General features: G+C 46.9%; 1 protein-coding gene and 1 long non-coding RNA gene across 3 annotated transcripts in view; one reads left to right on the top strand and one right to left on the bottom strand.

Annotated features, from left to right (window-relative positions):
- MAML3 (mastermind like transcriptional coactivator 3) overlaps positions 1-12,973 on the top strand; it is a 422,149-nt gene that overhangs the window by 49,691 nt on the left and 359,485 nt on the right. The window lies entirely within an intron of this gene.
- Positions 8,401-9,937, bottom strand: LOC136794415 (uncharacterized). The gene is made up of 3 exons (XR_010841189.1): positions 9,768-9,937; positions 9,187-9,363; positions 8,401-9,047 (listed from the first exon to the last, which is right to left on the bottom strand). It is a non-coding gene; the product is annotated as an uncharacterized lncRNA (long non-coding RNA).

Here is a 12,973-nt window from a genome sequence, read left to right as displayed (position 1 = left end):
GAAAGCGGTATCATGAGGACAGGCAAATGGTGAACACATATGTCATCTCTTTCCAAGTTACATCAGTCCTGCTGTGCCTCATATTTGTTATAGAATGATTCACACAGAAGAACCATTTTGATTTTTCATATCTTTTTAAAACAATATTTTTAGCATGTCTTTATGCTTTATATAAAGCTGTATCTCCAATAGGCTGGTTTAATTTTTTATGAAACCAGTTTCAGATGAAAGGCTTCCTAATGCACAAAAGAACCTCAGCTCTCCCTCAGAACCAAAACAAACACATGCATAAACAACAACAATAAAAGAGTTTCAATTAAGATTTTCAGAACACAAATACCCATTTAAATGTACCTAATTCTCTGCTAGCAATCACTTTAAATTATTGTTCTTTTTAAGGGAAAGTCCAATATAGTTGAAAGCCTGTGCTTTTATAAATATAAGATTCTTCCTTGCATTATCTGAGAGAAGGAGAAAAGCATGTCTGGCTTTTTCGAATTTAACATATTCTAGCTAATCAGAAAATCTTTATTAATTACATTTATGAGCTCTATAGCACTGGAAGAGGGTCTTGGAAATTATTTTGGTTACAAAAAACATGATGAAAAAAGTTAAGCTGTATATATCTTGTAATTTTGGAAAAAGCACATTATTGGGTCATATCCGTCCAATGCCTTTTAGTAGAACAAGCACTGGGTCCCTAAGACCTTCCTCACCATCTGAGAGGACGAGGGAATTTCCTACTGTTAAAACAAAGCCAGCAACATGGGGGAGCGAGGAGACACTTGGCCACGGAAGAATAAGTTTGGGTGTGAGTTGCATTTCCTGTTTTGCAAAGAGTCAGTTTTTCTGGATTTTCGGCATTTCGACTTCTTTTCTCTCTTTATGGCCATACTCTGGCTTTCATTCCCTTAACTGTGTAACGGGCCATTTTCATTCCGGACACAGAATGAGGCGTTGGTGGGATGGCAGAGCAGCAAAGACAGCAATTGGGTGGATCATAGGAAGGGAACTGGTAGGTACACCTTGGCTCCACAACTGACTAGCTTTGTGTTTGGGGCAGGTGTTATGGACTCAGGTATGTCCCCCCACAAATTCATAGGTTGAAGCCCTAACCCCCAATGTGATTGTATTTGGAGATAGCGCCTTTAGGGAGATAATTAAAGTTAAATGAGGTTAAAGGGTGGGGCCCCTAATTCGGCATGAATGGTGTCCTTGTCAGAAGAGCGAGACACCAGGAGTGACTGGATACAGTGAAAAGACCGCGTGAGGACACAGTGAGAGGGCAGCTGCCTGCAAGCCAAGGAGAGAGGCCTCTGGAGAAACCAAACCTGCCAGCACCTTGATCTTGGACCTCTAGCCTCCAGAGCTAGGAGAAAATTAATTTCTGTCGCTTAAGCTACTCAGTCTGGTATTTTGTTATGGCAGCAATAGAAAGTAATACAGGAGAGTTACCAAGTCTCTAGGCTTCAATTTCCCCATCTAAATTTAAGATGGAGTCAGAAGTCATTCTCATGTTACAGGTTTTGGTATGAGAATAAAGGATACAGGGCCTCGTGGGTGCCACCCATATACGGAGGGAGCGATACCCACAAGCACAGGCTAGCGTTCGTTTTCTAAGGGCCTGGGCTCTTTGCTGACCACTAAGAACTACAACAAAACAGCGCAAAGCATTACACATGTAAGTCTGGAGTTTCCCTCGGCATTTTGCCCGGCTGATGTCTTCTTACAGAAGACCCAGACTTAGGGCACAGATGATGCTTTTTGGTTCCAACACATGTTATATACCCCCTTCCAAAGTTAGTTGAGTTCTCCCTGCACGTTTGAGTGTTGTTTTATTTACTTTAAAGGCGATAAAAGGGGAAAGTAGTAAATGTCAAACAAATGCTCAGCCGACCCAGCACATGGAGTCGCATCTATTAATTCAGGCTGTTTTATATACTAGAATCACATATATATGCAAAATAATGATAGGAGCTTGAGTTTACCCACCATTGTTTGGCCAAGGAACTGAAGGTGTTTTCAGTCCTTAACCTCATTTCACTTCTAACTTATACTGATCCAAGAGCACATAGCTTTTCTTCCTCACAGGCATAAGATTGGGGGGGGGGGGCTGGTTAGGGACTGGATGGAGACACTCCTGGCTTTCTGTGCTGTGATTCCCTGGGTTGTTCCTAAATTTCTCTGTTAACCGCATCTGTTCAAATAGGAGTGGACAAGTCTGTCTTTTCCCTTTTCACAGTACATAGCAGAGCTTAGGCTCTGTACCTCCAGGGCTTCTAACACAATACTCTTTACTAAGCTGGCATCAATAAATCAGACTCAAATAGTATTGAGCACTAGCTGTGTAACTCATCCTGTGGGGTAAAGGTGTCCTGTAAGACATGGGTGCTGCCCTCACGTTGCTGATTATCTAGTTGAGGAGATGAGAGCTCTACCAGGCTCTAGGACAGGTGGGCTTATCATACGCATGCGTTATGTGTAATGCACATTTCTTTACGATAAATTCAGTTCCCCCCAACTATTCTATCTATGGATAAATAAGAGAAGTATTTCCTCTGGAGGAGAAGTATTCTAGTCGTTAGGCTGGGACGCTGAGAGCCAAAACTGATGAAGATGGTGTTCCAGTTACCTCTTGCTGCTGGCAAACCACATCGACACTTGGTGGCTTAAAACAACCACCATTTAATTATATCTGTGATTTTGTTGATCATGAATTCGAGCAGGGATCAGCCAGGTGACCCTTCTATTCCCTGTAGTGTATCACAGGTCACTCCGTGGTCTGGTCTGGAGGTTCCATATGGCTTCACTCACCTGCCTGGCACCTTGGCAAGGGCTCCAGGAAGGCTGATCTCCCCTGGGTCTTTGGGCCTCTCCATATAGACTCTGGGCCTCTCCATGAGGTTTCTCCACTAGGGTAATCAGATTTCTCACAGGGAGCCTCAGGGTTCCAGGGGACCAAGGCCAAAGCTGTTAGTTGTAGGAAATGCTAGGCTTTGAAATAATGTCACTTTATTGGTCAAACTGGTTACAGGCAGTTCATATTCAATGGGAGGGAAATAGACTCACCTGTCAGTGGAAGAAGGGTCAAAGAATTTGTGGCCATCCTTAATCCACCGCAGATGGCATACGCCTCTTTGGTTTGCTGGGGGGTTTTTTAAATCTTTTTCTTTTTTCCTGAATACACCCAAGATTTCACTTCTAGTGCATTTCAGTTTTCTTTTGCCCGAATTTGAAGCACCTTGGGAATGTCTTGCCCTGTTTTTACCTTTTGGTTCTATCTTCATGTAAGGAATGATAAAGCTTGAGGAGTCTTTTTTAAAGTGTATAAAATGTGGTCTCTAGCATGGCAGAACTAACGATGCAGTGGAGAAGGACTGTCACGGATGTGGGTAAATTTAGAACACAAAACTTAATACAATTAGGAAAGATATCATCCGTGTGAGTGGAGTGCTGAGTCAGCCAGGAAATCGGGGAGGAATTCAAAGGGGAGCTGGCATTTGAGCTGAGCCTTGAGAAGGACAGTGGTCTCTACAGATGGGAGGGGGTGGAGGGGGGGGTGGCCTCCCGGAGGAGGGGCAGGGAGAGAGTGAGTGCACAGAGCAGGTGGTGTGACTCGCAAACAGTGGCTGGGAGCCTGGGCTGCCGTCATCCAGGGGGCAGAGGTGGGGCTGGCGTGGGGTGCTGAGGCCAAGCAGATGGGTGGGGAACACGCGGACTGGGCTCTGAGCGCAGAGTGGTTCTGAACGTGATGGCCACGCGGGGGTTTGTGGCAGGGGCGTGCCGTGAGCCGATCTCTGATTCTGAGAGCTATCTCTCACAGCAGGTTTGGGATGGATTGGACGGACTGCAGTCAGCAGGCCAAGAAGCCAGTCAGAGGGCAGTGGTCCAGGAGCGGTCACTGGGCATTTGAATGGAAGAGAAAGGTTTTGAGATTGGTGTGTGGTGGGATTGGGGTGGTGGAACATCTTTTTTTTCTGAACGCCTCACTGTGTCTAGACGCTCTGCTTATATCCCTTACCTAATTTCTTTCTCTCAAAAATCCATGTTTCAGATGAGGTCACTGAAGCTTAGAAACGTTTCAGAACCTCCTTGACATTCGAGAGCTAGAAATGAGGAGGGTTGAGCTTCAAAGCCAACCATCTCTGACTCTCCACAAAACCTCATTGCCTCGCCTGCTGAAAATAACGGGCGATAACAATTTATCGATTCTATCAATAAAGAAAAGCAAGATAAGAAAGTAAAGGACACAGTTCATGTCAGTTTACCTGATACTGTCTCTCTTTTTTGTGCCTAAGTGATTCTGAGCCTAGTAACTGTTTTTATTGTATATTAGAATCTTGTACACAAAGAATATGTTGTGCCACAGACGGAGCTGGGAAAGGAAAAGTAAAAATGAGTCAGAGAGTAAGGCAAACAATGTAGCAGTTCATTTGGGAACTTCCTCCGTATAGACCTGCCTGCTCCCCCCCCCCCCCACCAAATAAGTCACCTTGCTCATTTTAAGAGCAAAAGGGACAACAACCTGTGTCTCCAAAGTTCTGTTTCTGCCTAAACCCTGAAGGCCAAGGGTGAATGGCCTGACACGGACCAGTAACCCCAGAGGCTTTGTGCCCGAGTGCTCAGGACTCAGGGCTGAAAGCAGAATCTCACCTCAAAATGCAATTCTTGATGCACATCAAAATGAGATATTGAAAATCAAGACATCTGGAGTAACGGTACGGCATCCTCTTGGTTTCACATTCACAGCTTTTCAGAACCCTGATGAGTCAGGGTGGTGATATATAAAGGGTGAGGGGAGAAGAGGGATATTTCTTATCCTTTTTGTTTCTGAGACCCCATGGCTGGATCAGAGCCTGCATGTAGTAGGTGCTCAGTGAATATTCACTGAATTCACTGATTGCTTAAATGCCAGGAGCCAGGTTCTGCTTGGTGCTCGACATCCCATGTTTCATTTGATGTTCACAAAACAATGAAACCTGGTCGTTCTTTAAACAGATGAAGAGACTGGTGCCTAGAGAAGTTAGCTGCCCAAGGACAAGAACCTTGCATGTAACAGGGCTGGAATTCGAACCTGGATTTGTATAGCCCTTCAACCTTTGCCCATTTGAGTGTAGTCTATTATATTCTTTATCAGAACATTGTTTGGGTATCAGTCAACACACTTCACGCATGCAAACTAGAAGTTAGCCCAGTTTGAAAATGTGAGAACTCTAACTCAATGGACCAAGCACGTAGTAGGTGCTCAATGAATGTTGACTAAGTGAATCACTAGTGCTTCTTTCTCTGTAGTCTACTACTTTGTCATTAACTATTGTGGAGAAAAATATGGAAGACTTGAAGGTTTTTAGCTTTCAGAAAGTCATTTTTAAGACTAGTTTCTTAACACAGGGGTTTGAGAAAATGCCAAACCAGTCAGAGATAGCTGGTCAATGCCTCCTAGCCTATGCTGGTTTGGAAACATTTGGTAGAAACACAATATTGGGACTACTGTAGTAATTTCTCCCATCTTGCTAAGAGTGATCACCTCCCTCTTGTCACCAGGAAGGGAAGAAACAGTGAGCTGGGAGATGCAGTTGTGAAGTTTCTGGTTTTTCAGGAATGGTCAGATGAGTGGCCGAACTTCACTTTCTTTCCCATCATTCCCTTAACTCTTTGATGCTGTTCGTAGGATTAACCCACTTCTTCTTTCTGGCCACCCTCCATCCTCTCTTTCCCCCGGGTACATTCCTTCTTGCAATATCCTGTTTCTAAAAGAGCTTCTCCTTTAATATTTTTAATCCGACAGCCTTTTCTTTTAATCCCATTTCAAACACCTGTCTTTTGTGGAAAAATAACCAGATATCCCCAGCCCTCCCCTTCTTTGGATTTACCTGGGTTGTACTGGCTGAACCACTGAAGAAACGAGGCCCACATGACTGGCTTGAAACGAACAAAACCTAGTATCCCCCTTTTCCCTCGTCTGAGCTGCTCCTGTACATTTGAGGGTCTGAGAAAACGTGGGGAAAGGCGTCGGAGAGAGGGGAGGAGGGGAGAGATATTTACCTGCAGGGGAGATAACATGATCACGAGGGGAGAGGGACCTCGATATCGAGACCTAAAGAAAATTATTTTCGAAATGGGACCTGCCTTGAGATAGATCCATTTTTGCGCTCTTGACCTGAATTTAAATCTAAGTCCATGAGTGTTTTGCATGGAAGGGGAGGTGTGGGACATGCTATATTTGGTAGTTTTTTGGCAGATAGGGTTTCCTGTTTCACTGTGTTTTAAAATAAAGCTGCCTGTGCAGATGAATTCTCTAGGGTGTTAAGTTGTAGGTCGCACACTCTTGGTGGGCAAATCCTGTGACGTGCTTGCTTAACAGTTCCAATCTGGTGAAGGTAAGTAATGGCTCATTTGTCGGGTATCTCAGTGTAAAATTTCCAGATAAACACAATCTACCCCAGTAAGTGCTAAAACTTAAAACAAGCAAACAAACAAAACAAAAAACCCAACCACACACTGCTAGAAAGCGTTCTTAAAATATTTTACATTTCCTTCTCTCTGCAAGTAGAGAATACTGGACAGGATTCGCGTCTCTTGCTATCTCAGTCATCATTATGAGGGTAAATATTGCACCTCTGTTGTGTGATGGTGTCATTCGGGTCTGTTCATACGTGTGGGACTTACTGCCCCTAAACGTGCAGTGTCCCCAGACGGCTGTGTACTCTTTGTTCTTTTAAAGTTTGTCTCCTCTTTTGCACGTGTTACCCCTCGTACCGCTACCACTGCATCGGCCCCTGGGAGCCCCTCTCCACCCCACCTCACCTCATATTTTACATCTAACTTGCCGTGCCTGGGGCATAAGATGGAACAGATTATTGGAGGGTGGAGTTAAAGCGAGAACAAATAGGCTGTGAATGCAGACCAGACGCCCCCTAGAAAGTTCTCTCTTTAAGTTCTACTCTGTGCACTTTCTGATACTTGGCTTCTCTGGAGTGTGTCTGACTGAGGTTCCAGCCTGTATTCTGGTTAGTTAAGGTTTCAAGACAAGTGAGCTGTCATCCTGTGACTCATCGTGTACTGTTTTAAGCAACGACCCAGCCTCCGAGAATAAAAGGATGTCTAATCATCTCCAGTTTCCTGCCACGGCTGACGTCACTGTCATCGTCATTACCTTCAAGTCCATCACGTTATTAAGTACCCAAAGTAGATAAGTGGCCAGACAAAACATGTTACGTAGACACAATCCTTGGTGTCTTGGCGTCTGTCTTCTTTAAATAGATAACACGAAAATGGATCTAATTCGGACCAAGGTATTGATTGCCCTGCAGTAATAGATGGCTTTAACCAGCCATCTGAAAGCACAAGTGAGGGATCCCAATTGCTGAAAACCTGCTGCCTGTAGCAGGGGTCCACTGTGTGAACTGGGTGCTGAGACCACAAGCAGAAATGTTATACACACACACACACACACACACAGAAATGTGTGTGAACATGATGGGGGCCCAGGTTAGCAGCATGTAACCTACTCAGGAGGTGGAGAAGTCAAAGAAAGATGAAGGCTGGGCAAAGTCATCCTTACTAGCTGGGTGACGCGGGGGGCGGGGGGGGGGCGGTCTCAGGAGAGCCTAAGCAAGAAGGAGGGGCAGGAAGAACCCCGGGGCGGGGGCAGTGCTGAGTGCAGTTTGTGCATCAGGGAGTGACTGCAGTGACAGCAGAGAGGAGCACAGCCTCTGCATGTCACGATGCGGGGCTTGGCGAGCAGGCAGAGCAGAGGGGCACTGGAGTTGTGGATTAGGTCCTTCCTGTGGGTGTGTGTTGGGGGCACGGGAGTTATGAGCAGGAGGGGTTCGGGCTTGAACTAGGGTCGTGGCCTCATCTCCAGATTCTGGGAGCTGGATTTGAGAAGTGTGTGTGAAATAAAATTCAAAAAGCTTGCTGATGGCCATAAAAAGAAACGAAATTGAGTTATTTGTAGTGAGGTGGATGGACCTAGAGTGTCATACAGAGTGAAGTTAAGTCAGAAGGAGAAAAACAAATACCGTATGCTAGCACATATATATGGAATCTAAAAAAAAAAAAAAAAAGGTCATGAGGAACCTAGGGGCAGGACAGGAAAAAAAAAAGACGCAGACAGACGTAGAGAATGGACTTGAGGACACAGGGAGGGGGAAGGGTAAGCTGGGACGAAGTGAGAGAGTGGCATGGACATATATACACTACCAAATGTAAAATAGATAGCTAGTGGGAAGCAGCCGCATAGCACAGGGAGATCAGCTCGGTGCTTTGTGTCCATCTAGAGGGGTGGGATAGGGAGGGTGGGAGGGAGACGCAAGAGGGAGGGGATATGGGGATATATATATATATATACGTATAGCTGATTCACTTTGTTATAAAGCAGAAACTAACACACCATTGTAAAGCAATTATACTCCAATAAAGATGTTAAAAAAAAAAAAAAGCTTGCTGATGGATGTAGGCGGTGAGGAGAGGGCGCAGTAAAGCATGAGCCCTAGTCCCGAGTGCAGGTGCTGTCACAAATGGAAGGGTCACGTTGCAGAGGAAGATAATGGATTCAGCTTTGTGAAGATGGCCAGGGAAGCACTGGTGGTGCAGGCTGAGTTCGCAGTATGATCATGGAGAATCTGGGGTTGGAGGGTCCCACGGATTTGCTCTGTGAAAGTCGGAGACAGCAGCTGGCATTGCTGGGAACAGATAAGGTGGGAACAAAGGTTCTTCTCATTCAGCCAAAGTTAAATCTGACAAAAGAGGGAGATGTATGTTGCACCCCGATGGCAGGGGACTCTGTGACACTTTGAGGAAGGCGGGGCTCCTGGCCGAGCCCCACCCCCAAGCCCAGGCCCAGCTCTGGGGATGGTGTATGGCAGCAGCCCAGCCTGTGGCAAGGCAGCCCCTCCGCAGACGCGGGCTCAGATCCGCCCTGCTGATTGGCCTGGGTCTTGTTCTGGGCCGTCAGTGGCAGGCTTCCATCCGTACCTCCAAGGGACTGTCACTCACGGGGGTAGGGCCAGAGAAGAGGAACTTGTTTTTCTGCAAAGTGACTTCTGGTTTCGAGACAAAAGAAAAAGAACAGTTTATTGCACACTTCATAACTCAGAAGCTATGGATCAGTTGAGAAACAGAGAGACACAAACAGAGAGAGAGAGAGAGGAAAGAGGGAGGAAGGGAGGGGGAAGAAGATACCTGAATAGTTTGTTCAGCTTGAAACACAGCGGAAAGGAAGAGAAAGTTACTCTTGTGCTGGTCCTTAATTAGGAAATTCACACTCGGGCCCCTAGGTCTCTTAGGGACCACGCTCTCCATCTTTTGAAGTGCTTTCTCTCTCATCAGAGATGGGTCAGGGTGATGACTGAAAAGGAGCTAGAAAGGAGCAAACTGGTTGAGGTTTAAAGTTTTCTTAATTAGAAGAGCCGCGAGGAGATGAGTGAGGGCAATCCGAGTCTCCCCCAGTGTGACTGCCACGGTCAGCACGGGCGGAGGGGGGGGCCTCCTGGTTAGCTTTATCTGACTTGTGGTTTTTCTTTGTTGGGCACTGAGCAGATTCCCTTCTCTGTTATTCAGTTGGGAGCGTGTAGCCTGAGGATGGCGATTCGCTAGAGCCTGGCCAGCTCGTCTTTGCACAGCCCAAGATGAGGTGTACAATTACTTCGGCAGCTCACCAGGCCTTTCAGCCCCTCGCTGTACACACAGCAGGAGGACAGGTTCATCCTCCCGCGCCTCGCCCCCCTCCCCCTCCCCCCTCCCCCTCCCAAATTCCTCCTTACCTGGATGAAATCCTGGTGTACACGGACCTAGCCTGCAAATAGAACGGCCGGCGCCTGTTACGTCATCAGGCCCGGCGAACCTCATTGGCAGAGAAGTTAAGAGTCTTATTTTAGACCCAGAGACCGGGCCCCCTGGATCCAGCTAGAACAGGTCTCTTCCAGCCTCAGCTGCCGGCCCTCCTCCCGCGCTTGGTGGGGCTTCAGAGGACGGGCGGAAAGAGGGAGCTTGCTGCTAAATGCAGGGTGAGCAAGACACCCTCGCTGCTCTTCAGCTGGGAGAAGGAAGATGCTGACAACGCAGAGATCGCTTACCACCCAGCTAGCCGATACCCTGCCCTCCACAGTGGCACATGCCGCCTTCCTAGTGCCTGCTAACCGTTGTGCATCGGGCAGGAGCCGCTTATAAAAGACTCGGGCTGTTCCTCAGCCTCTCATCCTTTCCCCTTTGCTTCCCGTAGTCAGGGTTTAAAACCCGTGCTTTTATAGCCCAAGTAGAGCAAGTGTATTCCAAAGGATGTCTCAAGCTAGGCTAATACGTTTCAACTCAGATGCTTTCTCTGCAAGCGGGAGGTTTAAACCTTCTGGGATAAAAGCCTTAATGCAGCGAACAGTGGTATAGATTTGATCCAGGAAGGCAGAGTAAATAAAATATTTGAAAAGACTAGCCTTCACTATCGTGGTTAGGACCAGAAAGGAGCAACCAGAAAGGACATTTTTTCAGAAATTGAAAATCTGGACACATCATCTGGCAAAGCCTTTTTTATTTCCCCCTGATTTAATTATAAAAATTCACATCTGGTTATGCCTTTAAGGAATTTTTTTTAAAATAAATTTTTTTGGGACAAAGTATTTACATATCTACCACAAACCTGTAAGATGACAGCAGGCTACAAATAGAATTTTTAGATATTTCAGCTCAGGGTTGCCTGGGAAGATTCACGTTCTCTACACTTCAGGGTCAAATTACAGATGAATAACCCCCCTGTGTGGAAATCTGAGTGCAAAAAGAGCAGTGAGAACTGCATTAAGATCTTGCTGTCTTCACGTTTGGCGACTGTGCCTGCCTTTTCACAATAATATATTGCAGTGGCCCCTCCTACTTCCCCTGCTTGTCTCTCGTCTGCTGTCAGGCTCAGCAGCTAAAATTCTAGTGATGGTTAATATCACCATCATTATTATCAACTTGGGGCTCTTAAGGGTCAGACATCCCTCGTTCTGGCGGCCTCAGTGTAGACCAGGCTCAGAACAAAACCGGGGTGTGGCGGGGTGGCCTGGGGTCCCCCTGGAGCGGTTCTGTGGGCCTCTCCCGAATCCCCCGGCAGCTCCCACAAAGCAGCGCCTGGCAGCCAACGTCCGGGCCCGGGTTTCCTGTTCCGTGGTCGTCGCCTGGGCCGGGCCCCTGACGGCACACATTGAAACGCAAATGACGGCGGTAATTGGCTGAGAGAGAAACCAGGACGAGAGAGCCAGCAGTGCGGCGGGGAGTTAAGTGGCTAAGTGACAATTACCGCACTGCAGCCTCCGGGTTCACGAGCTGCCGGCCGTTTGTTCTCGGTTTTAAAGGAGCAATAACACATTAATTGGAGGAGGGCGTCCCGGTTAACATTGCCTCACCCGGTTTCTCCTCTGATTGTGCTTTGAGGAGGGGGAGTATAGGTGGCCTGGAGAAGGGTGGCTGTGCTGACTGCCTTACCCCATCCCCCATCCCCCCCCACCCCGACTTCCATTCGGATTTGAATTTTGGAAATTTTTGCCCTGGATTCGGGTAAACCGGTAGTTGGTTTATTTATTTATTTATTTGCGGTTCGCGGGCCTCTCACTGTTGTGGCCTCTCCCGTTGCGGAGCACAGGCTCCGGACGCGCAGGCTCAGAGGCCATGGCTCACGGGCCCAGCCGCTCCGCGGCACGTGGGATCTTCCCGGACCTGGGCACGAACCCGCGTCCCCTGCATCGGCAGGTGGACTCTCAACCACTGCGCCACCAGGGAAGCCCCGGTAGTTGGTTTAGTGTGAAGATTTTGTTAAAAGCTCCCTTACGGGAGGGACAGGTTTAACTCTGGGTCACAAGATTCTGGTGTCTACATCAGGGAAAAGCGGGGCATTAAAATCAGTCCAAGTTGCCTTCTTTCCCTCCAAGAAGTCCATTAACCCTCTGATTTGTTTGTTTGTTTTGTTTAAGTTTTACTGCAAAAGTGATCAATTAGCTAGATATAGCAATGAACAACAAAGAAGGTCCCTGCCCTTTTGGGAACTTACAGTCTGGTTTGAAGAGAAGGATAAGACATAAATAAAACCATGGTCTGTTGGGACTTCCCTGGAAGTCTAGTGGTTAAGACTCTCTGCTCCCAATGCATGGTTTGTGGGTTCGATCCCTTGTTGGGGAACTAAGATCCCACATGCTGTGTGGTGCAGCCAAAAAGGAAAAACACAAACAAAAACCATGATGTGTTGTTTTCCTTGGAGTGGAGATCCATAATAAGGAGAAGTCTGGGGTCCTGCAGAAGGAGTGGGGAAAGAGGAAGTTGCAAACTAGTGTAGGCTGGGCTAGGCCTGCCCTGCTTTCTTTGAAAGGCCGTTTCAACCCTGTTCTGGTCATAACAACCATTAAGATGATTAGCTTGGACTAGAGGTAAGCAGACTAAACAAACGCAGGAACTAGTTGAGAAGCCTTTCTCTGTGTAATCTGCCTTTCTACATTCAAACAGAGTTCTCAGGGTCTAAATACCTTACAAGTACTGTCTAATGGACTCATTTTGGGTGGATTGATTTCCTTCAGCCTAGCCTAGGTTTTACCAGCCATTCCCTTCTGGTTGAAAGCTTCTTTTGCCTTGTGCAGAGAACTGGTTATTTCAGGAACAGGCACTTGTCTGCTTTGGGACATGTTTCTACCTGGAGGCCCAAACCTACAAAAATTAGCAAAATGATTACAGGAAAAAGTAGACCTTTCCAGTAGCAGGTAGAAGCACAGTCCTTCTCTTGCCTAGTCTTGGAAGGCCTCGAGAAAAGCTTGCCTCTCAGCTGAGGCCAGATTTGTTGCAGGCCCAGAGTGCAGACTAGGAAGATACAACTGGTTTTTTGCTATGCCCACTTCTTCGTGAACTCACCAGGCAGAGGTAGACATACTGGCTTGTGTAATTAGAAAAGGCTTTTTGTTCAATTTCTGAAGAAAGCCTGGATAAGAATTTGTGGAATCACATTAGTAGTAGC

Source organism: Kogia breviceps, chromosome 6 (genome assembly GCF_026419965.1).
Source record: "Kogia breviceps isolate mKogBre1 chromosome 6, mKogBre1 haplotype 1, whole genome shotgun sequence".
NCBI classification, from domain to species: domain Eukaryota; kingdom Metazoa; phylum Chordata; class Mammalia; order Artiodactyla; family Physeteridae; genus Kogia; species Kogia breviceps.
Note: the sequence above shows the minus strand (reverse complement) of the source record. Positions and strands in the feature narration are given on the sequence as shown.